This window comes from Sciurus carolinensis, chromosome 4 (assembly GCF_902686445.1).
Source record: "Sciurus carolinensis chromosome 4, mSciCar1.2, whole genome shotgun sequence".
Lineage (NCBI taxonomy): Eukaryota > Metazoa > Chordata > Mammalia > Rodentia > Sciuridae > Sciurus > Sciurus carolinensis.
This window is the reverse complement of record NC_062216.1, coordinates 141,231,395-141,257,217: the sequence shown is the minus strand read 5'-3', so window position 1 is coordinate 141,257,217 and position 25,823 is coordinate 141,231,395.

The window sequence follows — 25,823 nt, the reverse complement described above, 5'->3', positions numbered from 1 at the left end:
GAGTTTAATTTCATACTGTTGCATATGGATTTCCAGTTTTCCCAGCACCATTTGTTGAAGAGGCTATCTTTCCTCCATTGCATACTTTTGGCACCTTTGTCTAGTGTAAGAAAATTGTATTTATTTGGGTTTGTGTCCATGTCCTCTATTCTGTACCATTGATCTACCTGTCTATTTTGGTACCAATACCATGCTGTTTTTGTTACTATTGTTTTGTAGTAGAGTTGAAGATCTGGTATTGCGATACCCCCTGCTTCACTCTTTCTGCCAAGGATTGTTTTAGCTATTCTGGGTTTCTTGTTCTTCCAGATGAATTTCATAATTGCTTGTTCTATTTCTGTAAGGTATGTCATCGGGATTTCAATTGGAATTGCATTGAATCTGTATAGCACTTTTGGCAGTATGGTCATTTTGACACTATTAATTCTGCCTATCCAAGAACATGAGAGATCTTTCCATCTTCTAAGATTTTCTTTAATTTCTTTCTTTAGTGTTCTGTAGTTCTCAGTATAAAGGTCTTTCACCTTTTTTGTTAGATTGATTCCCAAGTATTTTATGTTTTTTGAAACTATTGTGAATGGGGTAGTTTTCCTAACTTCTCTTTCTGGAAGATTCTTCACTTATGTATAAAAATGGATTGGATTTATGAGCATTGATCTTGCAACCTGCTACTTTACTGAATTCACTTATGAGTTCTAAAAGTTTTCTGGTGGAATTTCCAGGTTCCTCTAAATATATAATCATGTCATCAGCGAACAGGGATAGTTTGAGTTCTTCTTTTCCAATTCGTATTCCTTTAATTTTTTTGGTTTGTCTAATTGCTCTGGCTAGAGTTTCAAGCACAATGTTGAATAGAAGTGGTGAAAGAGGGCATCTCTGCCTTGTTCCAGTTTTAAGGGGGAACGCTTTCAGTTTTTCACCATTTAGAATGATATTGGCCTTGGGCTTAGCGTAGATTGCCTTTATAATGTTAAGGAATGTTCCCACTACCCCAATTTTTTCTAGTGTTTTGAGCATGAAGGGGTGCTGTATTTTATCGAATGCTTTTTCTGCATCTATTGAAATAATCATGTGATTCTTAACTTTAAGTCTGTTGATATGGTGAATGACATTTATTGATTTCCGAATGTTGAACCAACCTTGCATCCCTGGGATAAAACCCACTTGTTCGTGGTGCACTATCTTTTTAATATATATTTATGCGATTTGCTAAAATTTTGTTGAGAATTTTTGCGTCGATGTTCATTAAGGATATTGGTCTGAAATTTTCTTTCCTCGATGTGTCTCTGTCTGCTTTAGGTATCAGGGTGATATTGGCTTCATAGAACGAGTTTGAGAGGGTTCCCTCCTCTTCTATTTCATGAAATACTTTGAGGAGTATTGGAATGAGCTCTTCTTTAAAGGTTTTGTAGAACTTGGCTGAGAACCCATCTGGTCCCGGACTTTTCTTTGTTGGTAGGCTTTTGATGACCTCTTCTATTTCATTGCTTGAAATTGGTTTATTTAAGTTGTGTATGTCCTCCCCGTTCAGTTTAGGTAGTTCATATGTTTATAGAAATTTGTTGATGTCTTCGAGGTTTTCTGTTTTTTTGGAGTATAGATTTTCAAAATAGCTTCTAATTATGTTTTGTATTTCAGTCGTTTCTGTTGTGATGTTTCCTTGTTCATTCCGAATTTTAGTAATTTGAGTTTTCTCCCTCTTTCTCTTTGTTAGTGTGGCTAAGGGTTTATCAATTTTGTTTATTTTTTCAAAGAACCAACTGTTTATTTTAATTTTTCCAATTGTTTCTTTTGTTTCAATTTCGTTGATTTCAGCTCTGATTTTAACTATTTCCTGTCTCTACTACTTTTAGTGTTGGTCTGCTCTTCTTTATCTAGGACTTTAAGCTGTAGTGTTAATTCGTTTATTTGTTTATTTTTTCTTCTTTTGTGGAATGTGCTCCATGAAATAAATCTTCCTTTAAGTACTGCTTTCATAGTGTCCCAGAGATTTTGATATGATTTGTCTTTGTTCTCGTTTACTTCTAAGAATTGTTTTTATTTCCCTCATGATGTCTTCTGTTATCCATTCATCATATAATAGCATATTATTTAATCTCCAGGTATTGGAGAAGTTTCTGTTTTTTATTCTGTCATTTATTTCTAATTTGAATCCATTATTATCTGATAGAATACAAGATAGTATCTCTATCTTCTTGTATTTGCTAACAGTAGCTTTGTGGCATAAAATAAGGTCTATTTTAGTGAAGGATCCATGTGCTGCTGAGAAGAAAGTGTATTCATTCTTTGTTGATGGTATTTTCTATATATGTCCCTTAAGTCTAAGTTGTTGATTGTGTTAATTGAGATCTGTGGTTTCTTTATTCAATTTTTGTTTAGAAGATCTATCCAGTGGTGAGAGAAGTGTGTCAAAATCGCCTAGTATTATTGTGTTGTGGTCTATTTGATTTCTGGAATTGAGAAGGATTTGTTTGATGTACATGGATGAACCAATGTTTGGGGCATGGATATTTATGATGGTTATGTTTGCTGATTTATGCTTCCCTTAAGCAGTATGTAATGTCCTTCTTTATCCCTTCTGACTAATTTTGGCTTGAAGTCCACATTATCTGATATGAGGATGGACACAGTTTTTTTGCTGTGTTTGTGTGCATGGTATGTTTTTTCCCATCCTTTCACTTTTAGTCTGTGGGTATCTCTTTCTATGAGATGAGTCTCTTGCAGGCAGCATATTGTTGGATTTTTCTTTTTAATCCAAACTGCCAGTCTATGTCTTTTGATTGTTGAGTTCAGGTCATTAACATTCAGGGTTATTATTGTGATATGATTTGTATTCCCAGTCATTTGACTCATTTTTGCTTTTTGACATGATTTGGTTTCTCCTTTATTTGGCTATTCCTTTAGGCTAGTTCCTCCTGTTGCTGATTTGCATCATTGTTTTTCATCTCTTCCTCATGGAATATTTTACTGAGAATGTTCTGTAATGCCAGCTTTCTTTTTGTAAATTCTTTTAGCTTTTGATTATCATGGAAGGATTTTATTTTGCCGTCAAATCTGAACGTAAGTTTTGCTGGGTATAAGATTCTTGGTTGGCATACATTTCTTTCAGGGGTTGGTAAATGTTGTTCCAGGCCCTTCTAGGTTTTAGGGTCTGGATTGAAAAAACTGCTGATAAATGTATTGGTTTCTCCCTCAAAGTAATTTGATTCCTTTCTCTCCCTGCCTTTAAAATTCTGTCTTTATTTTGTGTGTTAGGTATTTTCATAATAATGTGCCTTGGTGTGGGTCTGTTGTAATTTTGTATATTTGGAGTCCTATAATGTACCTGTTTTTCCATTTCATTCTTGTACCTGGTTTTCCATTTCATTCTTCAGATTTGGGAAATTTTCTGATATTATTTCATTGAACATATTGTTCATTCCTTTGGTTTGTTTCTCTGTGCCTTCCTCAATCCCAATAATTCTTAAATTTGGCCTTTTCATGATATCCCATAATTCTTATAGATTCTTTTCATGATTTCTTACCATCTTCTCTGTTTGGTCAATTTTGTTTTCAAGATTAAATATTTTGTCTTTGATGTCTAAGGTTCTGCCTTCCAGGTGTTCTAGCCTATTGGTTAAGTTTTCTAGGAGTTTTTAACTTGGTTTATTGTTTCCTTCATTTCAAGAATTTCTTTTTGGTTTTTTTGTTGTTGTTGTTTGTTTTTTAGTATCTCTAACTCTTTATTGAAATGATCTTTTGCTTCCTGTATTTGCTTTTTTAACTGTTGATTGGTATGATCATTTAATGCCTGCATTTGCTCTTTCATCTCCTCGTTTGCTTCCCTGATTGTTTTAATTATGTACATTCTGAACTCCCTTTCTGACATTTCTTCTGCTGTGATGTCATTGGGTTTTATTGATTTAGTATCTAGGTTTGTTTGGACCATTTTCTTCCCTTGTTTTCTCATAATGGTCAGATATCAGTGGGACTCTGAGATATTGTAGATTTCCTGTATTGGTTTATAGTGTCCCTGTAGATTTCCAGTATAACACCTCCCAGCCTTCAGTAGTCTGAAGTCTTGGAAGAACTTGATAATGCAGAGCTTCTGAAGTAAGCTGATCCTAGCCCGCTACTGGGTCCAGGGCTGGGGGCTGATTCTGCGTGGAAATCCTCTCACTGGGCAGTCCTGCTCCTAGAAGCTGGCTATAGACAGAGCCTGCCCCCACCTGAGGGAACTGGGCTGCTTGGGGAAAGCCTCTCCCTGTTGTTCTTGGTCCCAGAAGCCCTCTGCAGGCCTGTGCCCACTGCTGGGTTCAGGGCTTGGGGTTGGCTCTGTGCAGAAAAGCTCTCACTGGGTGGGCCTGCTCTGAGAACCTGGCTATGTACCAGGCCTGCTGTGGGAAGGAGCAGGGCTGCTTGGGGAAGTTTCTCGCTGCCCTGCCCTGGTCTGAGAAGCCTCCTGCGGACTGGGGTCCACCGCTGGTTTCAGGGCTTGGGGTTGGCTCTGTGCAGAAACGCTCTCACTGCGTGGGCCTGCTGCCCCAGCCGAGCTTCACCCGGTGGGAGAGACTCACCCTGCAGCTCTATGTTGGTCGGAGTCTCTCAATACCTCCCCTTCTTGAATCCTGAGTTCTGGAGGGACGGGAGATGCAGTCACCCTCTAGTCCACCATCTTGGATCTCTCTGAGTTAAACTTTTAATGTAAAGTTTAATGGACATAAATATATACCAAAACATTAAACAGGAGTAACTTGGTATGTACATAGTAAATTAACTTTATGTGTTCAGATGATGTTATATTGTCTTGGGAAAAAAAAAATGATACTGATTAAATTTAGAACCTAATATAGAAAATGTGTGTAATTTTCATAGTAGCATTGATGCATAAAATTGTATACTTTACAACCAATAGCAGAAAAAAAAGATGTTTCTTGATTTCCAAGAAAAGCAAGCAAGAAAAAGAAGAGTACATAGAATCAATGGGAAAACAACATATAAAAATGAATTTAGGGGTGGGAATGTACCAGTGGACTCTACGTAGCATACACAAGGCACTGAGTTCAATCTCCAGCACCATACAAAAAAAGTAATAATATAATCTCATTATAGCAGAAATCGTTCTAAACATGACCAGGCTAAATTATCTATCCAAAGAACAAAGACTTTTTCAGACTGAATTTTAAAATTAATGTATGGTTATTTATTCATTTAAAAATGAATATATAAAGTGAAAAAAAAAAAAAGAAGAAGAACAGAAAAGAGATAAACCAAGAAAACCCTAACCAAAAGGAGTGGAGTTGCTATATAACTTACTGAGAAAATAGTCGATAAGAAAGGCATTATCAAGGAGAGACTTGTACTTTATAATAAACAAGACAATCAATTTGTGGTGACAACATTGCAACATTAAATTTCTACATTCCCCAATAACTGCTATGTGTATCAGCAATAATAAATTATATTTATATATAATGTGGAATAAAATAAGCCATGGTAATAAGCCTACAAGGATTCCATTTTTATACATTTCCCAAGCAGACCAATCTAAGTGACAGCTTTAAGAGATAAACATATACACTTGGTAAAAAAAAAGATAATAAGAAAATGAGTAGTAGAAAATTCAAGATGGCCTTGAATTATGCCTGAAAGAAGCAAAGGGGATATAATAAAAATAGGAATACCTCAGGATTCAATGTAGATATAATATTTTGTTAAACTGAGTGGAGGTAAAAAAGGATACTTGCTTTATTATATTTCTTTGAAATGTGTTTAGGTGTATTTATACATTCTCATTTATATGTTATGTAATTTTTTCCAATTAAAAAAATGTGAAACCTAAGATCCAAATAGGATAAATGATATACTTAAGGTACGAAGGTCAGTAATGACATTTAAAATCTCTGGTTCCTAGTAAGTTTTTCTTTCTATTGTAATATGACTTATTTAACTGACTTAAGTAACTAACATCTTACTCTGTTTATTCGTCAGTGGTCAATTTACACAAAAAATATTATATGTTCATACTTCATAGATTTCTTGGGAAATATGTATAAGCAACATTTTTACTTTGTATTCAGTTTGACCATATCTACTTGGTAATTAGAAAAATTCTAACTTGATCAATAAGGGTAAATAGAAAACAAAAGTAAGTTAAGCTTCTTAAACTATAAAGAAAGAGACATTCATGGTTTTTATCTGTTAGTGATTCAATTATAATGAAAAGCAAGGAGAAGATGGAGAGTATTAGTCAGGAAGTATCTTTTAATCACTAGAGATGCATTGCCAAATATAGAGGAAATACCTTACTAGAAATGATCTAGATAAAAAGTTGTTTTTAGGCATATTTTGGAACACACACACACACACACACACACACACACATGCACAGGCACATGCACAGGCACACAACTTTTGAAATAAAAACAATGCATTGAATTAGAATTAAGCAACCTCAATGTGACCACAAGAAAGTAAGCGTTGCCTGCTTGAGGAAGATTGATGAAGTTTCTAAGAAGATGCGGATACTTTTGCTTTCTATAATGTATTTTTTTTTTCTTTTTACTATCACAATACAGAAAGGGAATCTTGAGCAGAGTTTGAAAACAGTTTTTTCAGAGAAGAATGCCTGAGTCCATTTGGTTGAAGAACATTAGTAGTAAGTAAAAGCAGATGCTTGAAACTTTTACTCAAAGTATACTTCAGCCATAGCACATGTCTTTCTTTTCCTCAAGGGAATAGACATAGAGATTGTAATTAAAATAAATGCATGTACATTCATTTAAAATTTCCTATTAACAGTGAAGGCAGAGGACATTATCATGATAGAATTTTTAAATTGGATTGGATGTTAGCCACTGTAACAGCCTATCATCAGGAAATTTTGATTCCATTATGAGAACTATGATGAGGAGTGAACAGATAAAGCACAAATTTATGATTCATGGAATTTGGGACACTGCTCAGGATACAAATATCCATAAAGGCACAGTAATCTTCTCGTCCACTTTAGGGATGGCACTAAGATGGTGCCTCTGTAATCATGGTACATAAAGTGCTTCATAAAAGAGCTATTGCTGCATTACAAACCACTCCAAAACTTGACGGCTTAAAATAATATCTGTTCCTTACTGCTTAAAAATCTGTACTGTGGCGGGCAATTCTGGTCTTGCCTGAGCATCCTCAAACATCTGCAATTAACTGTGGGACAGGTAGACAACTACTAATTTTGTCGGGATCACTCACATATTTGGGGTCAGTCTACCATTGACCATGTGTAATTAGTTCCCCTCCATGTGTGTTTTTATTTTCCAGGAGGCTGGCCAGGCTTATTCTCATATCAAATGCAGAAGAGTGAGAGAACAGAAGTACACAAGAACACTTGCACTTCAGGATTTGAACTGGCACGTTGTCATTTCTGCCATGTTTTAACAGCTAAAAGAAGTCATAGACCAGATTCAAAAACTGGGGAAATAAATTCCCAATTTATAATGAGGGAAACTGCAAAGTCACATTGTAAAATAAGCAGACACAGGGCTGGAAATTGTACTATTACTGTAATCACTTTACTGAACAGAATCCAGCTGTGATAATGGGTGTGAAAGGTCTTTGAATTTTATTTAAAAGAGAAAATATAATTTATAGGAACCTACATAGTCCATCACACACAAATACACATACTTATTCCTACAATCGGTACCACTTCCTATAGCTCCAAAAGGCAAATGAGAAAAGCTTTAGCTAAAAGTCATTTTGAATGCAACATTAAAGGGCAATAAAGAGTAGTTGTAGATAAGTTATGATGCTTCATATGTACCAAGTTTGCAAAAATGGAACATTACCTATGATAGCACTTCATAGCAAAGGAAAGGGCTATAATAAGATGGCCATGGACAAAACTGAAAGTCTGTTCAGAAACCTAACAACTCTTAAAATTCAGGTCTGTATCATAAACAGACTGGATTCAAACACCAGGAAGTGTGGTGTGTCATCTTTAGGGCACACAATCTTATAGCATGTGTCGTTTTATTAGATAACAGTGCCTGGTGGATATTTAGAGAAATAGCAAGTTTTAAGTATTCAGATTCCACATTGTTTTCCTTGATTCAACAATTTTAAACTAGAGAGACTTGTGAAACATTAGCTTGTGTTTCATTGACTATAGTACTATTAAACATAATTAGTTAAATATTTTTCTGACATTTTGAGGTATAGTTTATTAAGAATGTTTGCTAGAGCTGCACAGGTTTCTACATTGGTTTTTGAATTGTTCTGACATTTTACTAATACTTAACTAAGGTAATGTTGTCATCATGTACCCAATATCCATACTTTCAAAACATGGGGGCATATTTATTTTTCCCTAATGTGCCCTCTGAATTCCACCATTTTTCTCACAGAAACAATCACTATGCCCTGTCTACTTAATATTTCATTAGTTTTATGCTAATAAATAATCTTCTCAATCCTAATATTGGAAATTCAATAATATCCACATTTTATTGTCCAGAAAACTTTCTAATTTCTTCTACCTAATCTACATAGTTCTATCCATATGCAATTTCTAGTGCACAATTATAAATCCTTCTAATACTCCTTAAAAGTAGTGAGAAAAGTGAAATCACTCTTAAGACATCAAAAGTTTCTGTACCCTATTCCTGGCCTACCTTCTCCATTGAAATGCAAATTCTTGCGCAACTATGAAATTTGTTAACAGTATTCCCTATGCTGTAATGACCAGTACTTTTATTGATTAACTCTAATTTATTCTTCCCCTTTAATATTCAGAATCATTTCTTTAAAGAAGTTTGCCTGACTCAATTTACATTTGAATTCTTCTGTTTCAGATATGCCATAGCACTTATTACCCTATATATTTGCCTCACTTCACAAATATATTATGCGTTTTTATGAAAGATTTATTGTGTGTGTGTGTGTGTTTGTGTGTGGTTTTAACAAGTATTTGCAAAAAGATTGTCAGTTTACCAAGAGAAACCAGAGGCAGAATCCAAAATTTCCTTACATTATATTTTGCAATAAAAAATAAATGCATTTTTAAATCTCAAACAAATATACAAAATAGCTCAATTAAATTTTCTTCTATTATGCTTAGTTTAAAAAATGAAAAAAACTAAAAATTTTATGTTTCTAAAGCAAGCTAACATTATGATGAGTTTAAAATAGTAACGAAGAGAATAGAGTTGTAGGAAACACAAAACCATCTAGGTTAACCCTCTATACTGCAATAATGTCATTAGTAATGTCTATTTTGAAAGTCTTCTTTGTTCTGTTTCATGCAGAACCATTTAGAATGTTGTTCAATACATCTTTTACTAGAAAGTTGTCCTTACACTACAATACACACTGTTTTTAAAAGTTCCGTTTAAGTTGATATTTCTTAGTTTTCTTCTAAATAAACAAAGAAAACCCAAATAGTACTGAGTAAGCTGTTGTTGTCTATTTAGCAGATTGAAAATGTCTTCAAAATGGATTTTATTAATAGGAAAGGAATGATTAGCCATTTTAAAGTGATGAAAAAGAAATAAAAAATATGAAAAAGTCAAATAGCCTCTTTTATTTTTTTTTGGTATTATAAAGACTCATCTGTTTACTACTTACGTTAGTTAGAATGCTGTGAATTGAATTATAACCTTAATCCATATAACATTATGTTGATCTCCAGAGTGATTCAATCATAGACCAAGAGTAAATGATAGCCACTCAATATTTCATCACTTTAGAAATCTGTCAAGACAGCATTTAAACATAAAATACTAGTGCATATAAAATAATTATTCTCTTTGTCATTAAAGTAAAATATCTTAGGAGATATTTCAATAAAAATTAATCTACTGTGATTCAGACCATAAGCAGTAACTCTGAACTGGTATTTTTATTTTACTTTGTTCCTATACATATATTGCAATTTTTGATATCTGAGTCAGTTTGTGCCACTGTAACAGAGTACCATAGATTGGTTAAGTTATAACTAACAGAAATTTATTTCACAGCTTTGAAGATTGAAAGTCCAATCTTCAAAGCTGTGAGAAATGATGCGGTATGGTTATATTTGGAAAGAATTTCTTTTGGAATATAGACTACTGTCTTTTCATTGTACCTTCATATTTTAGAAAGAAGGTAAGAGAGTTCTATGGATCCCTTTTAAAACGGCATTAATCTCATTCATGACTATTTTTCCCTCATGAAATCATTATCTTTCCAAGGTTCCACTTCAAAGGTTCCACTCCTAATGCCATCACATTGCAGGGGCAGGTAGGCTTTCAGTATATGAATTGTGGTGGCACACAAACATTCTGACCTTTGCACTAGGCAATTTGTTCTTTTGGTGTTTTTTCTAAAGTATTTTTTTTTCCTTATTTAAACACATAGATGGACAGCTTATTCATGGCTTTCTTCTCTCTTCTCTCACTTGTAGTCTCCCCCACCAATAGAATATTATGTCTTTGTCTTCTAACTTCCTTCATTTTCTCCCATTTTTGTAAAAGATGATGGACAAATGTCACTGAAGGGAATTTTTGCCATCCCCAAGTAAAAGTAATTGTGAAAAAAACAGAAGAATCCACATTCACCAAAGAAGTGCATACAATGTAGAAACATTTTTGTGGGTATTTTGGAGGAGAGTCGGTGTAGTATACTCAAGTCATATAAACAAAGCAGGATAATACTGTTGAGAAATAACAGGAATTACTGAGTATGTGTATACCAAAGGTTGCAGAGGTGAAGTATTGGAATCATTATATGATCTTTGAACACAAAAAATTTGGAATTGTTTTCTGGAGAATTAAATCTGCTAAAAGAATCCTACTCAACACGTTTAGTTTTTGTCTACAGCTTTGAGTAGGTAAATTTGCTAGTATCAGAAAATTCCACCTAAAACTATACTTACACAGTAAGAAAATCTTTATGGACCATATATAAACCTCAATATAAAAGGTATCACCATTTGTTATGGTTTGAATTTGGAATGTCCCCCAAAAACTTATGTTCTGAAAATACAGTCCCAATGCAGCAAGTTTCAGAAATGGTCTTTCAGGCAATGACTGAATCATGCCTCATCAGAGAATTAATGGATGAATTCAAGTGGAATAATGCACTGAGAGCTACAGAAAGGTGGGCTTAGTTGGAAGAAGCAGTTCACTGTGACTGTACCCTAGAAGGGTTCATCCTCTAACATAACATGCCCCCACCTCTCTCTCACCTGGTGGGGTGGGCATATTAGAGGAAAGTTGCTTAGCTCATGGCAGGTGACTAAGCAACTTTCCTCTAACATGCCCACCCCATCATGTGTATCTGCCTTGAAGCCAGTAACCTTGGACTGCAACCTCTAAAACCATGCCAAAATAAATTTTCCTCCTCAAAGTCATTCTTATCAGGTATTTTGGTCGTAGTGACCAACAGCAGACTAACACATCATTGATGGAACTATATGAAGAGTATCTGTCCTGGTGCTATTTCAACTTATCCAGGCTGCTCTTAGTTCTGTTTCTGTCATTGTTTTATCAGGTTGATGGTAAGTGATGGAACTATATGAAGAGTATCTGTCCTGGTGCTGCTTCAACTTATCCAGGCTGCTCTTAGTTCTGTTTCTGTCATTGTTTTATCAGGTTGATGGTAAGATGGGAATGGAATTTTTAAGCATAACCTCTGTATTTGTCAGTTTCCATGTGAAGAATGTGAGTGTAATTCTCAAAACTCTTCCTGTAAAGGCACGTGTACCTCTCACAAAGCATATAGAAAATATATTATTTCACTTTGGACAGTGTTGTTTCATGTGCCCAATGAACTTGTGTCTTTTTTTTTTTATTGTAAACAAATGGGATACATGTTGTTTCTCTGTTTGTACATGGCGTAAAGGCATACCATTTGTGTAATCATAAATTTACATAGGGTAATGATGTTTGATTCATTTTTTCCCTTCCCCCCCACCCCTCCCACCCCTCTTTTTGAACTTGTGTCTTGTGCCAATCATTTACAAGGCAATAGTCATGCCAAGAGTAATTATTGGGGGTAAATGAATATTAGGAAATTAAAAATAGAGTACACTACAGCATATACAGTAATTATGTAAGATAATTGAGGAGATTAAATTTCAAATGAAAGGGAACTTACCTTTATTGCTTACCACTGAATTTGTATTATGGATACCTATGCCTTTTTATTTGTTTTGATTTTGTTCTATTTTTCTAAATGAATGAGAGAATAACATTGCAAAAGAAGTTCATTTTTCTTTATCACCCTGCAAAGGAAGCATACATGGTATTTCATATTCAGTAATTATGATTTACTGACAGAAGAAATAATTTTTAGGTTAAATATAATACTCTCTATGTAAATATCTATGGTGAGGAAATGAAGAGGGAGTGCATTTAAAATTATGGGCATGTTCATTACACACCCGGGCTAACTTTGAGTTAGAGATGAACTCCAAGTCATGAAGGTGAGGGAGGAGAAAGCAGACTGACTCAGTTTAGGATGGACTTTATTCCTCAATGAAATTGGCAACTTGTCCAAACTTTTATAAAATTGCACATAATTTTGGACTATGTCATTTTTTAAAATTACACATTTTTGGAGAAACTCAAGCTTTATTTAGACCTTCTAGGTCATATTGAGTACTGGATTTTATTCCAGTTATTCTACAAGAAGCCTATATTTAATATTTTACTAAATTTCTGAGATTTGCTATCTGTCCTCCTGGGAGTTAGAATATATTCTCAGTCACTGAGAGCTTTTCTGATGTGAGGCTGGCAGGTCACACTATGATCACTTCACTATTACCTATGTGTCTCCTACGTATGCTTTTTAAAATATTTCCAGAACAGTGACACTCTAACACACTGTAATCATCTCAAAAACAAGATCTGTGTCATATACATCTTCATATCTACTGCTGTCTTTTTAAAATCACCTGCCTCATAGAAGATACTCAGCAAATAACTAAGAAGTGTACATAGGAAAACATAATTGCTGAAAATTTTCCCCAATAATCTATTACTGTAATGACCTAGTGTTATGGTTTAGATGTGAGGTGGCCCCAGAAGCACATGATAATTAATGTAGAATTGTTCTGAGGTGAAATTATAAGATTATGAGAGCTGTAACCTAATCAGTGATCAATCCATTTAATGGACTAATAATTTGAATGGATTAATGAGTGGTCAATGCAGACAGGTAGGGCATGCAATGGGTAATCTATGTTAAACAGTAATGTCAGATTCACTCAGATTATCATCTTTTGTGGCATGGTTGAACTGTAAGTGAAAGGAAAAGGGTTGGGATAATAAGAAGTCCCAATAGTAATAATAGTAAATGACTCTAGAGATTGTGGAGTCAGTAAGTTGTTTCCTATAACTCAAGAGAGTTTACATGGAAAAAAGAACTAAAATCTACAATCATAAAAAATTTAAAAAATAGAGAACAGTCAGAGATAGTATAAGTTGAAGTCAAAGTTTAGGTTGGATCGTGGGGCGGCATATTTGCAGTACTGATTAACTATACAACCAAGCCAGGAAGGTATACTACTGAGAAAGCAGTGAACCCTGAGATATGGGATCGGGATGTCTGTGTGCACATGGAAGAGCTTGAGAACTCTGAACTTCTAAATTCCTTCGAGCTGTTGATGAACAAGGCAATGTTTTGCCTTCTCCAAGGAGCCAGGTCTTCTTTGCATAAAAGCCTTTCCATAGCTTACACTGAGAAAGTTATCTCATCAACTAATGCTAATTCCCAATAATATCAATCTATTTCCACACTATATGTCTTACAGGTCTGTATATAGGTTTATAATTCTACTTAAATTAAACAAATCAAATACAATATCTGTGTTATATACATCTTCATATTGATCATCTCTAGGAAAAGCTGCTTTTATACCTTAAATAGTCTAAGACTATCAGCAGCATCCTGAGGAGTAATTATGATGTGCATTCTAAAGTGTTGCACCATATGGGAGAAGAGATACATGATTTAATCAGGCTGAATTCATTAACAAGAGATCATTCACCATAAATTTGAGTTTTAACATGTTGGCTTCAGAACTTGTGATTGGTATAACTAATAATAATCTGTAGAGGACTGATCAAAACCTAAACTCAGTAACTGCTTACAACAAATGAAGTTGAAATGAAGCAACTTCAAAAGCACAGGATAGAGAAATTAGTTCATTGGCGACTGGAATAGCTATGTTGGATCAGATCTATTAGCAGCAGTCTGTTCCTCTAAACCAAAGACAGTCCAGAAAACACTTCCTGTTAGCATTTAAAAAATGCCTTGAGGAATGGGAGAACACTTGAGGAACGGTGTTAATTCTACTGTGCAAGCTTTGGTGATAGTGGGAAATCTTGAACTGTATTGAGTTTTCTATCTCAAGAGGAAAAGGGGAAGATTCTCAGAAGGGTTAAAATCATTAAAGACTCATAGATAAGATGGGATATGTGCTGTATAAATAGTACAGACAAAAGGATAATCCAGTGGGGTTTCCAAACTTTGCTGCACATTGGAATCTTCTGGAGAATAAAAGAATTTCTGATACTCCAGCCACAGTCTCTAAAATTGTTATCAAATTGTGTGTGGGAACTGGCATTAGTATTTTTAAAGATTTTCCAAGATTGCAATGTGAAGCAGAGTTTGAAAAACAATGGATTAATCAATGTTTTGACCCTAGGGATATACTACAATTACCACCTCCCTGGGAATAAAACTTTGGAGTCTCAGCCATGGAGACAAGGAGAAGACTCTGCCCAGGACTTCCCAGTTGGAATCCAGAAAAGCTTCCTGGGAACTCCCCAGATGCATCACTTCAGGTGTTTGTGTTTCCCTTAGCTGGTGATGTATTTTCTTCTCTTTCTCTCTCATCTTCCACTTTTGCTTTCATATTATTGCTAAAAGAAGTGCTATCAAAAGAGTGTCTGTTGTCTATCAGATCCAACTTTCCAAATTCAGCAGCTGCAAACACATGTAACCCATTAATGTTACACATAGTGACTCATTTTTCATTTACAAGAAAATTATTAAGTTTCCATGTACTTTGCACAATTTCTGAAGTTCCTCTTATTGATTTATAGTTTTATTTCATTGGGGTGGAAAAAAGTAGATAACATGGTCAAAAATTTTGGAGATTGTAGATGCTTGTTTTCTGTCCAACATATGGTCTCTCCTGGAGAATAGTTCATGTGCTGATAAAAAAAAAAATGTGCACTCTGTAGATTATATATGAAATGTTCTATATATACACATTAAGTTCATTTGGATTTTAGAATATTTTGACTCTAATGTTTATTTGTTGATTTTTTTGTCTGAATGATCTGTTCACTGATGAAAGTGGGGTGTTAGAGTCTCCAACTATCATTATTTGGAGTATCTCTCTCCCTTTAGATTGAATGACATTTGCTTTATAAAATTGTATACTCCAGTATTCGGCACTTATATGATTACAAATATTTTATCATCTTATTAAATTAATCCTTTAACCATTACATTATAATGCTTTTTCTTTCTACAGTTTTTGACGTAAAGTCTGTTTTATGTGATATGTGTGTAGTTACTCCAGTTTGCTTTTGGTTTTCACTTGTATGAAATATCTTTTTCCATACCTTATCTTTCAGTCTGTTTCTTTATTCATGATGTGAATTTGTTGTAGATAGTATGTCATTTGGCCTTGGTTTTTTAATCCATTCAGCCAGCCTAATTAGGGAATTTAATCTATTTCATTCAAGGTAATAACTGATTTATAAAGATACACCTTTGTCATTTAGAAATTTTTCTTCTGGTTGTGTTGACTTCCTTTCTTTTTTTCCTCTCATTTAATTTTGTAATCTGTTTTTTTTGTTGATACAGTTTCCTCCTCTTTCTCTTTTGTGTATCTGCTCTTCCAGGGCATTTTATATGTTATGTGTTTTTATAATGAATTTATCTTCCTTTCATTACAAAATGTAGAACTCCCTTAAGCATCTTTTGTAGGCTTATTGGATAGTAATGGATACCCTCAGTTTTTGCTTGCCTTGTAAAATTTCATTTCTTCATCATTTATGAAATATGGTTTTACTGGGTATAGCCTTCTTGGTTAGCAGTTTTTTCTTTCAGAACTTTGAATACATCATCCTTTCCCTCTGGACCTGTAAAATTTCTTCTGAAAAATCTGCTGTTAGTCTAATGATGCTTCCCATAACTGTGAATTGGCAGTAGTTTTCGTTTGACTTAACAAGTTTCTTCAACACCACAATTTCTATTGGATTCTTTTGTTCTTTATGATGTCTATCCCTTTGCTGAATTTCTCATTCAGATCTTGAGTGATTTCCTTACTTTCATTTTATTGAATTTTCTGTCTGTATTCTCGTCTATCTCTTTGAGTTCCCTTAAAATCAGTATTTTCTGACTTATTTTGTTTTGTTTTGTTTGTTTGTTTTTTTGGTACTGGAGATTAAACCCAGGGATCTTAATAACTCTGAGCCACATCCCTAGTTCTTTTATTTTATTTTTTTATTTTTTTGAGATAGGGTCTCACTAAGCTGCTTGGGGCCTCTCTTAGTTGCTGAGTCTGACTTTGAACTTGCTATTTCCTCCTTCCTTAGCCTCCCAAGCCACTGGGAGGGATTAAGGTGTGCGCCACGGCACCCAGCCTTTTTTTCACTCTTTTGGTAACATTTTGTCAATATGCTTCTCTTTGGTAGGTAAAAGGTTTGTTGGGTTCCTAGATGTTATTGTGTTCCTTTGGAGGTTTACTACTTAGGCCTATACAATGCAATACATTATGACAGGACAGCATTGTGGAGCAAAACTGCTCACCTCATAACTGGGAAGCAAAACTAAATAAAATAAACCTGAAAGAGCCCCTACGATCCCTTTCCAGATATTGCCCCCAATGCCTGGAAGAGTTTCCACTAGGCCACACCTACTAAAGTCTCCACCATTTCTTGTGAATCTTTGGGGTACACTTAAGATCCAACCTATAGCAGGCAGTCTACAATGGCTCTGGTTCCAGTTGGGTGAAATAATAAATTCTCTATTTAGTTTCTTCAGCTGTAGTCAATGGTTTTGTGAACAATGCATGCACCATTGAGAATGGGGAACTTGTCAGACTTTAGGGCAACATAAGGGTAGACTGATTTCGGGGAACTTTGGTGGATGTGGCACAGCATATGTGGTACTGTGTTGCATATGACAGTAGAGCCAGGGCACCGTTAAATTTGGTCTCAAAATAGCACAGCAAAGCAGCATTCTGGGTATGGGAGGACACAAATGAACTGAGTTCCCCCTCTGGATTTGCATAATAATAAGCACTCCCTAATAGCTCCCCCAACATGTCTCAGGGCGCACAAGTGCTATAGAACTCCCTAGCAGCAAAAACTTAAGGTGTCCTTGGTGTCAAGGGGGGACTGTTGGAGTTCACTCTTTGACCTTTTGCTGATCATAGGATGACTTTCTTGGATTCAGCCTGGTTCCAAACAAAGCAACATTAGTGTTGATGCAAGACACTTTGTTTCTTTAACAGTCTATGAATCACCATATTCCATAGTTTCCCCATTTTATCTGTACTACATTCCATCTCCCCGCTGAATATTCTAGCTGAATAGTAGCTACTTAGTATTTGTGTAGGAGAAACCCTTTGGATGCCTCTAGTCAACTATTTTGCCAGAAGTTCACAGGACCTTTTATGATACTTCAAATAGCCACAACAATTTTGAGTTGTGTGGCTTCCATAGCTGCAAATTTCCTGTTCAACAACAACAAAAACATCTGTTCAAACACAGGTGATGTTTATTTTTCTTTTCTGATTACAGTGACTCAGTCATGTGATATTGTCCCTCAAAATGTTTCTCTTAATCTCCCTCTTTCTTTACACTCTTTATGACACTATTCCTTTAATCTCTTATGGGAATTAATACAATGGCCTATTTACTGGTCTTGTCTTCAGTCCTTCCTCACTTCATTCCTACAACATATGGCCACTTGAATAATCTTTCTGAGACACTGACGTTATTAAAGTATGCCTCTGTCTACATACACGACTTCAGGATAAAATTTGATCTTAGTAAGTATGGTTCAAAGACGTTCCTAGTTTAAGTCTCTCCCTATATCCCCCTCCTCACACCAGTTTTATCTAATCACTGCTGGATAAAAGCATTTTATAGTCATTTTATTCTCATTTCAGCCTTAGTATCTTTGTTCTGTTCTGGAGACTATTTCTTTGATAATTGCTCCATGTGCTATTACCTCATATCTACTATCTAATAATTTAAAATCATGATTTCTGGCGATCCAAGATGGCGGCCTAGAGGGAGATTGCACCCCCTGTCGCTCCAGAACCCAGGAGTTAAGAAGGGGAGGCATTGAGAGACTCGGACTGAAATAGAGCCACGGGTGAGTCTGCCCACTGGGTAAAGCTCGGCCCGGGGGGCAGGCCCAGATAGAGGTGGCTTATCGGAGCCGGGCAGGGCAGCTAGAGTCATCCACAGGCAGCCCTGCGCACTCTGGCGGTGGGCCCCGCCCACACAGCCAGCTTCTCCAGGTTCTCGGAACTGAACGGGCCCGCTAATGAGAGCCTTTCAAACCAGAACAAGCTCCGAGTCCCGGAGCCAGTGCAGCTCAGCGTACTCTGGCACGCAAGCAGATTCAGGGTCCAGACAGGGCAGCCAGAGACTTCCCCAAGTAGTCTGGACCCCTGCGGTGGGAGGTGCCGTTCAAGGCTAGCCTCTCGGAGCTGACCGCCCAGTGAGAGACTTTCTACATAGAACCAGCCACAAGCCCCCGAACCAATGGAGAGCCTCGATCCGCAAACAGCCTCTGGGATCAGGGCAGGGCAGCCAGACACCTCTTCAGGCGGCTCTGCCCACTCCGGCTGCAGGCTCTCTTCTTGGGGCAATCCAAGATGGCGGCCTAGAGGGAGACTGCACCCCCTGTCGCTCCAGAACCCAGGAGTTAAGAAGGGAAGGCATTGAGAGACTCGGACTGAAATAGAGCCACGGGTGAGTCTGCCCACTGGGTAAAGCTCGGCCCGGGGGGGCAGGCCCAGATAGAGGTGGCTTATCGGAGCCGGGCAGGGCAGCTAGAGTCTTCCCAAGGTAGCCTTCCACACTCCGGCAGTGAGCTCCTCCCACACGACCAGCTGCACGGAGCAGGCCCACAGTGAGAGCATTTCAGCACAGAGCCAGTTCCAAATCGTGGAACCAGTAGGGGGCTAGGGGCAGTTTTCTTCGGATACGCTGCTTTATCAGATTCCTCCAAGACATCAGGCTACTGAAGGCTGGGAGGTGATACACTGGAAATCTACCGGGACACTATAAGCCAATAGCGGAAAACTGCAATATCCCAGGGTCCCACAGACAACTGACCAATATGAGAAAACAAGGGAAGAAAATGTCCCAAACAAACCTAGATACTACATCAACAAAACCCAATGACAGCACAGCAGAAGAAATGTCAGAAAGGGAGTTCAGAATGTACGTAATTAAAACGATCAGGGAAGCAAATGAGGAGATGAAAGAGCAAATGCAGGTATTGAAGGAGGAGATGAAAGAGCAAATGCAGGCATTAAATGATCGCACCAATCAACAGTTAAAAGACCAAATACGGGAAGCAAGAGATCATTTCAAAAAAGAGTTAGAGATACTGAAAAAAAACCAAACTGAAATACTTGAAATGAAGGAAACAATAAACCAAGTTAAAAACTCCATAGAAAGCATAACCAATAGAATGGAGCACCTGGAAGACAGAACCTCAGACATTGAAGACAAATTATTTAATCTTGAAAGCAAAGTTGGCCAAACAAAAAGATGGTAAGAAATCATGAACAGAATCTACAAGAATTATGGGATATCATGAAAAGGCCAAATTTAAGAATTATTGGGATTGAGGAAGGCTTAGAGAAATAAACCAAAGGAATGAACAATCTATTCAATGAAATAATAACAGAAAATTTCCCAAATCTGAAGAATGAAATGGAAAACCAAGTACAAGAGGCTTATAGAACTCCAAACATACAAAATTACAACAGACCCACACCAAGGCACATTATTATGAAAATACCTAACATACAAAATAAAGACAGAATTTTAAAGGCCGCGAGAGAAAAGAATCAAATTACATTCAGAGGGAAACCAATAAGAATATCAGCAGATTTGTCAATCCAGACCCTAAAAGCCAGAAGGGCCTGGAACAACATTTACCAAGCCCTGAAAGAAAACGGATGCCAACCAAGAATCTTATACCCAGCAAAACTTACCTTCAAATTTGACGATGAAATAAGATCCTTCCATGATAAACAAAAGCTAAAGGAATTTACAAAAAGAAAGCCAGCATTACAGAACATTCTCAGCAAAATATTCCATGAGGAAGAGATGAAAAACAACGATGCAAATCAGCAACAGGAGGCGCTAGCCTAAAGGAATAGCCAAATAAAGGAGAAACCAAATCATGTCAAAAACAAATATGAGTCAATTGACTGGGAATACAAATCATATCACAATAATAACCCTGAATGTTAATGGACTGAATTCATCAATCAAAAGACACAGACTGGCAGATTGGATTAAAAAGAAAAATCCAACAATATGCTGCCTGCAAGAGACTCACCTCATAGAAAGAGACACCCATAGACTAAAGGTGAAAGGATGGGGAAAAACATACCGTGCACACGGACACAGCAAAAAAGCTGGAGTATCCATCCTCATCTCAGATAATGTGGACTTCAAACCAAAACTAGTCAGAAGGGATAAAGAAGGACATTACATGCTGCTTAAGGGAAGCATAAATCAGCAAGACATAACAATCATAAATATCTATGCCCCGAACATTGGCTCATCCACGTACGTCAAACAAATCCTTCTCAATTCCAGAAATCAAATAGACCACAACACAATCATACTAGGCGATTTTAACACACCTCTCTCACCACTGGATAGATCGTCCAAACAAAAATTGAATAAAGAAAACTATAGATCTCAACAACACAATCAGCAATTTAGACTTAACAGACATATATAGAATATACCATCCAACAAAGAACGAATACACTTTCTTCTCAGCAGCACATGGATCCTTCTCTAAAATAGACCATATTTTATGCCACAAAGCTACTGTTAGCAAATACAAGAAGATAGAGATACTACCTTGTACTCTATCAGATCATAATGGATTGAAATTAGAAATAAATGACAGAATAAAAAACAGAAACTTCTCCAATACTTGGAGACTAAATAATACACTATTATACGATGAATGGATAACAGAAGACATCAGGAGGGAAATAAAAAAATTCTTAGAAGTAAACGAGAACAAAGACACATCATATCAAAATCTCTGGGACAATATGAAAGCAGTACTTAGAGGAAGATTTATTTCATGGGATGCATTCAAAAAAAGAAGTAGAAATCAATAAATAAACGACTTAACACTACAGCTCAAAGCGCTAGAAAAAGAAGAGCAGACCAATACCAAAAGTAGTAGAAGACAGGAAATAGTTAAAATCAGAGCCGAAATCAACGAAATCGAAACAAAAGAAACAATTGGAAAAATTAACAAAATAAATAGTTGGTTCTTTGAAAAAATAAATAAAATTGATAAACCCTTAGCCACACTAACAAAGAGAAAGAGGGAGAAAACTCAAATTACTAAAATTCGGAATGAACAAGGAAACATCACAACAGAAACGACTGAAATACAAAACATAATTAGAAGCTATTTCGAAAATCTATACTCCAACAAAACAGAAAACCTCGAAGACATCAACAAATTTCTAGAGACATATGAACTACCTAAACTGAACGAGGAGGACATACACAACCTAAATAAACCAATTTCAAGCAATGAAATAGAAGAGGTCATCAAAAGCCTACCAACAAAGAAAAGTCCAGGACCAGATGGGTTCTCAGCCGAGTTCTACAAAACCTTTAAAGAAGAGCTCATTCCAATACTCCTCAAACTATTCCATGAAATAGAAGAGGAGGGAACCCTCCCAAACTCATTCTATGAAGCCAATATCACCCTGATACCTAAACCAGACAGAGACACATCGAGGAAGGAAAATTTCAGACCAATATCCTTAATGAACATCGACGCAAAAATTCTCAACAAAATTTTAGCAAATCGCATACAAATATATATTAAAAAGATAGTGCACCACGATCAAGTGGGTTTTATCCCAGGGATGCAAGGTTGGTTCAACATTCGGAAATCAATAAATGTCATTCACCATATCAACAGACTTAAAGTTAAGAATCACATGATTATTTCAATAGATGCAGAAAAAGCATTCGATAAAATACAGCATCCCTTCATGCTCAAAACACTAGAAAAAATTGGGGTAGTGGGAACATTCCTAAACATTATAAAGGCAATCTACGCTAAGCCCATGGCTAATATCATTCTAAATGGTGAAAAACTGAAAGCGTTCCCCCTAAAAACTGGAACAAGGCAGGGATGCCCTCTTTCCCCACTTCTATTCAACATCGTCCTTGAGACTCTAGCCAGAGCAATCAGACAAACCAAAGAAATTAAAGGGATACGAATAGGAAAAGAAGAACTCAAACTATCCCTGTTCGCTGATGACATGATTATATATTTAGAGGAACCTGGAAATTCCACCAGAAAACTTTTAGAACTCATAAGTGAATTCAGTAAAGTAGGAGGTTACAAGATCAATGCTCATAAATCCAATGCATTTTTATACATAAGTGATGAATCTTCAGAAAGAGAAATTAGGAAAACTACCCCATTCACAATAGCATCGAAAAAAATAAAATACTTGGGAATCAATCTCACAAAAGAGGTGAAAGACCTCTACAATGAGAACTACAGAACACTAAAGAAAGAAATTCAAGAAAACCTTAGAAGATGGAAAGATCTCCCATGTTCCTGGATAGGCAGAATTAATATTGTCAAAATGGCTATACTACCTAAAGTGCTATACAGATTCAATGCAATTCCAATTAAAATCCCAATGATGTACGTTGCAGAAATAGAGCAAGCAATTATGAAATTCATCTGGAAGAATAAAAAACCTAGAATAGCTAAAGCAATCCTCAGTAGCAAGAGCGAAGCAGGGGGTATTGCAATACCAGATCTTCAACTCTACTACAAAGCAATAGTAACAAAAACGGCATGGTATTGGTACCAAAATAGACAGGTAGATCAATGGTACAGAATAGAGGACATGGACACAAACCCAAATAAATACAATTTTCTCATACTAGACAAAGGTTCCAAAAATATGCAATGGAGAAAAGATAGCCTCTTCAACAAATGGTGCTGGGAAAACTGGAAAACCATATGCAATAGAATGAAATTAAACCCCTATCTCTCACCCTACACAAAACTTAACTCAAAATGGATCAAGGACCTTGGACCTATAAGACCCTGCATCTTATAGAAGAAAAAGTAGGTACAAATCTTCAACTTGTTGGCTTAGGATCAGACTTCCTTAACAGGACTCCCATAGCACAAGAAATAAAAGCAAGAATCAACAACTGGGATAGATTCAAACTAAAAAGCTTTCTCTCAGCAAAGGAAACTATCAGAAATGTGAAGAGAGAGCCTACAGAGTGGGAGAATATTTTTGCCAACCATACCTCAGATAGAGCGCTAATTTCCAGAATCTATAAAGAACTCAAAAAACTCTACACGAAGAATACAAATAATCCAATCAACAAATGGGCTAAGGAAATGAACAGACACTTCACAGAAGAAGATGTACAAGTAATCAACAGATATATGAAGAAATGTTCAACATCCCTAGTAATAAGGGAAATGCAAATCAAAACTACCCTAAGATTTCATCTCACCCCAATTAGAATGGCGATTATCAAGAACACAAGCAACAATAGGTGTTGGCGAGGATGTGGTGAAAAAGGAACACTCATACATTGCTGGTGGGGTTGCAAATTAGTGCAGCCACTCTGGAAAGCAGTGTGGAGATTCCTCAGAAAGCTTGGAATGGAAACACCATTTGACCCAGCTATCCCTCTCCTTGGCCTATACCCAAAGGACTTAAAATCAGCATACTACAGAGATACAGCCACATCAATGTTCATTGCTGCTCAATTCACCATAGCCAGATTGTGGAACCAACCTAGATGCCCTTCAGTTGATGAATGGATAAAGAAACTGTGGCATATTTATACAATGGAATATTACTCTGCAATGAAGAATGATAAAATTATGGCATTTGTAGGCAAATGGTCGAAATTGGAGAATATCATGCTAAGTGAGATAAGCCAATCTCAAAAAACTAAAGGACGAATGATCTCGCTGATAAGCGGATGAGGACATATAATGGGGGTGGGAGGGGTTAGCATTAGGTTTAGGGTTAGTTTTAGAGTTAGGCTAAGGAGAGCGGTAAGAATGAAGGAAAGAAGGACTGTATAAAGGGAAAAGGGTGGGAGGGGTGGGGGGAAAGGGAAAAAAAAGAAACATCATTACCCTATGTAAACGTAAAAAAATAAATAAAAAAAAATAAAATAAAATAAAAATAAAATCATGATTTCTCAAGATTAAGAAATAAATTATGACAATGCAATAAAATGGAAAACTATACTGATAAATGCTTTATTTTGTAACCATCAGAAAATGTTCATAATTCATTGCTAATTTTTATTTATAAAGTATAAATTTTAAATGTAGTCATAGATATTATACTATATGTGGTAACTATATTGGTATATATTTTTATACCTAAATATAGAATTTGCTATTAACATTGAGATTATTATTATTATAAATAATAATAATTTCATTCCTTATGCTTTACTGTAATTTCACAATTTTCTCCAAAACATGAATGATTCATATAATAATAAAAAATACTTAGGAGTAATTAAAACATTTTTTATATACATTGCATATTTCATAGGCAAATTTCTATCAGGTAAATGTTCCTTTTGAATTTTTTTACAATTTCATCTTTATTTTTTATTAAAGCTATTCCATGCTCTTGCTATATGAATATTAATGAGTCCTAGCTTTGTGGTTTCCATTCTGAGGTTTGATCCTGGTACGGTAATCAAAATCCGGCATCAAAGCAGGTATTATGTGGAATGTTATCAAAGATATTCTGCCCTCTGCTTTAAGCATTCTGGGCTAGAGTGTCAATGTTCTTGAGTGTGCTACTGCTTAAAATTTTTCTGAAAATGATTTCTGTTTCTCTTATTATTAAAAAATTGATCATAAATTGTTGGGCTACATAAAGAAGAAATAAGAAGCAGATTTTTTTCCCCTTCCATGATTACTTTGATACTTGAAATGAAAAGGCTTGTTGTTATGTCTTTCATCAAATCTTTAAAAATCTGCATTCTGCTTAATACATAAAGCAATTGAGAAAAAAAGAGACTTGAAGGACTGTACATTTTACTCATACAAGCAAATTTCATTATTCATATTGACCCAATGTATGCAATTTAGTCGAAAAGGAGGCAGCAAGAAGGAGGAAGACAGATGCACGCAGTGAACCTAATGAACTAAAAGATAATTTTTGAACACATATTATATATGCAGCTGGGAAAATTTTTCCCTACTTACACTTATAGGAACATTTCTCATTCTATTTAATTTCTTTGAAGATAAAATATCTGAACTGATTTAAAATCTTCCAATAATATATGATAGTGTCAGCCTCATATTAAATAATTCTATTTTCCCAACTACCTTTTTGACAAATGCAAAATATATATCCCTGCCTTCTTTTTTATGTACAGATCCATATTTCAAAGTATTTAGATGTCCTTAAGCCACTTCAGCTTCATATAAACTAAACTAAACTCATTACTGCCCTTAGAAAGTTCATGTCTTTTCCTGTTTTCTACCTCTATGACTAATGTTAGAACTGCTTTGTTCCC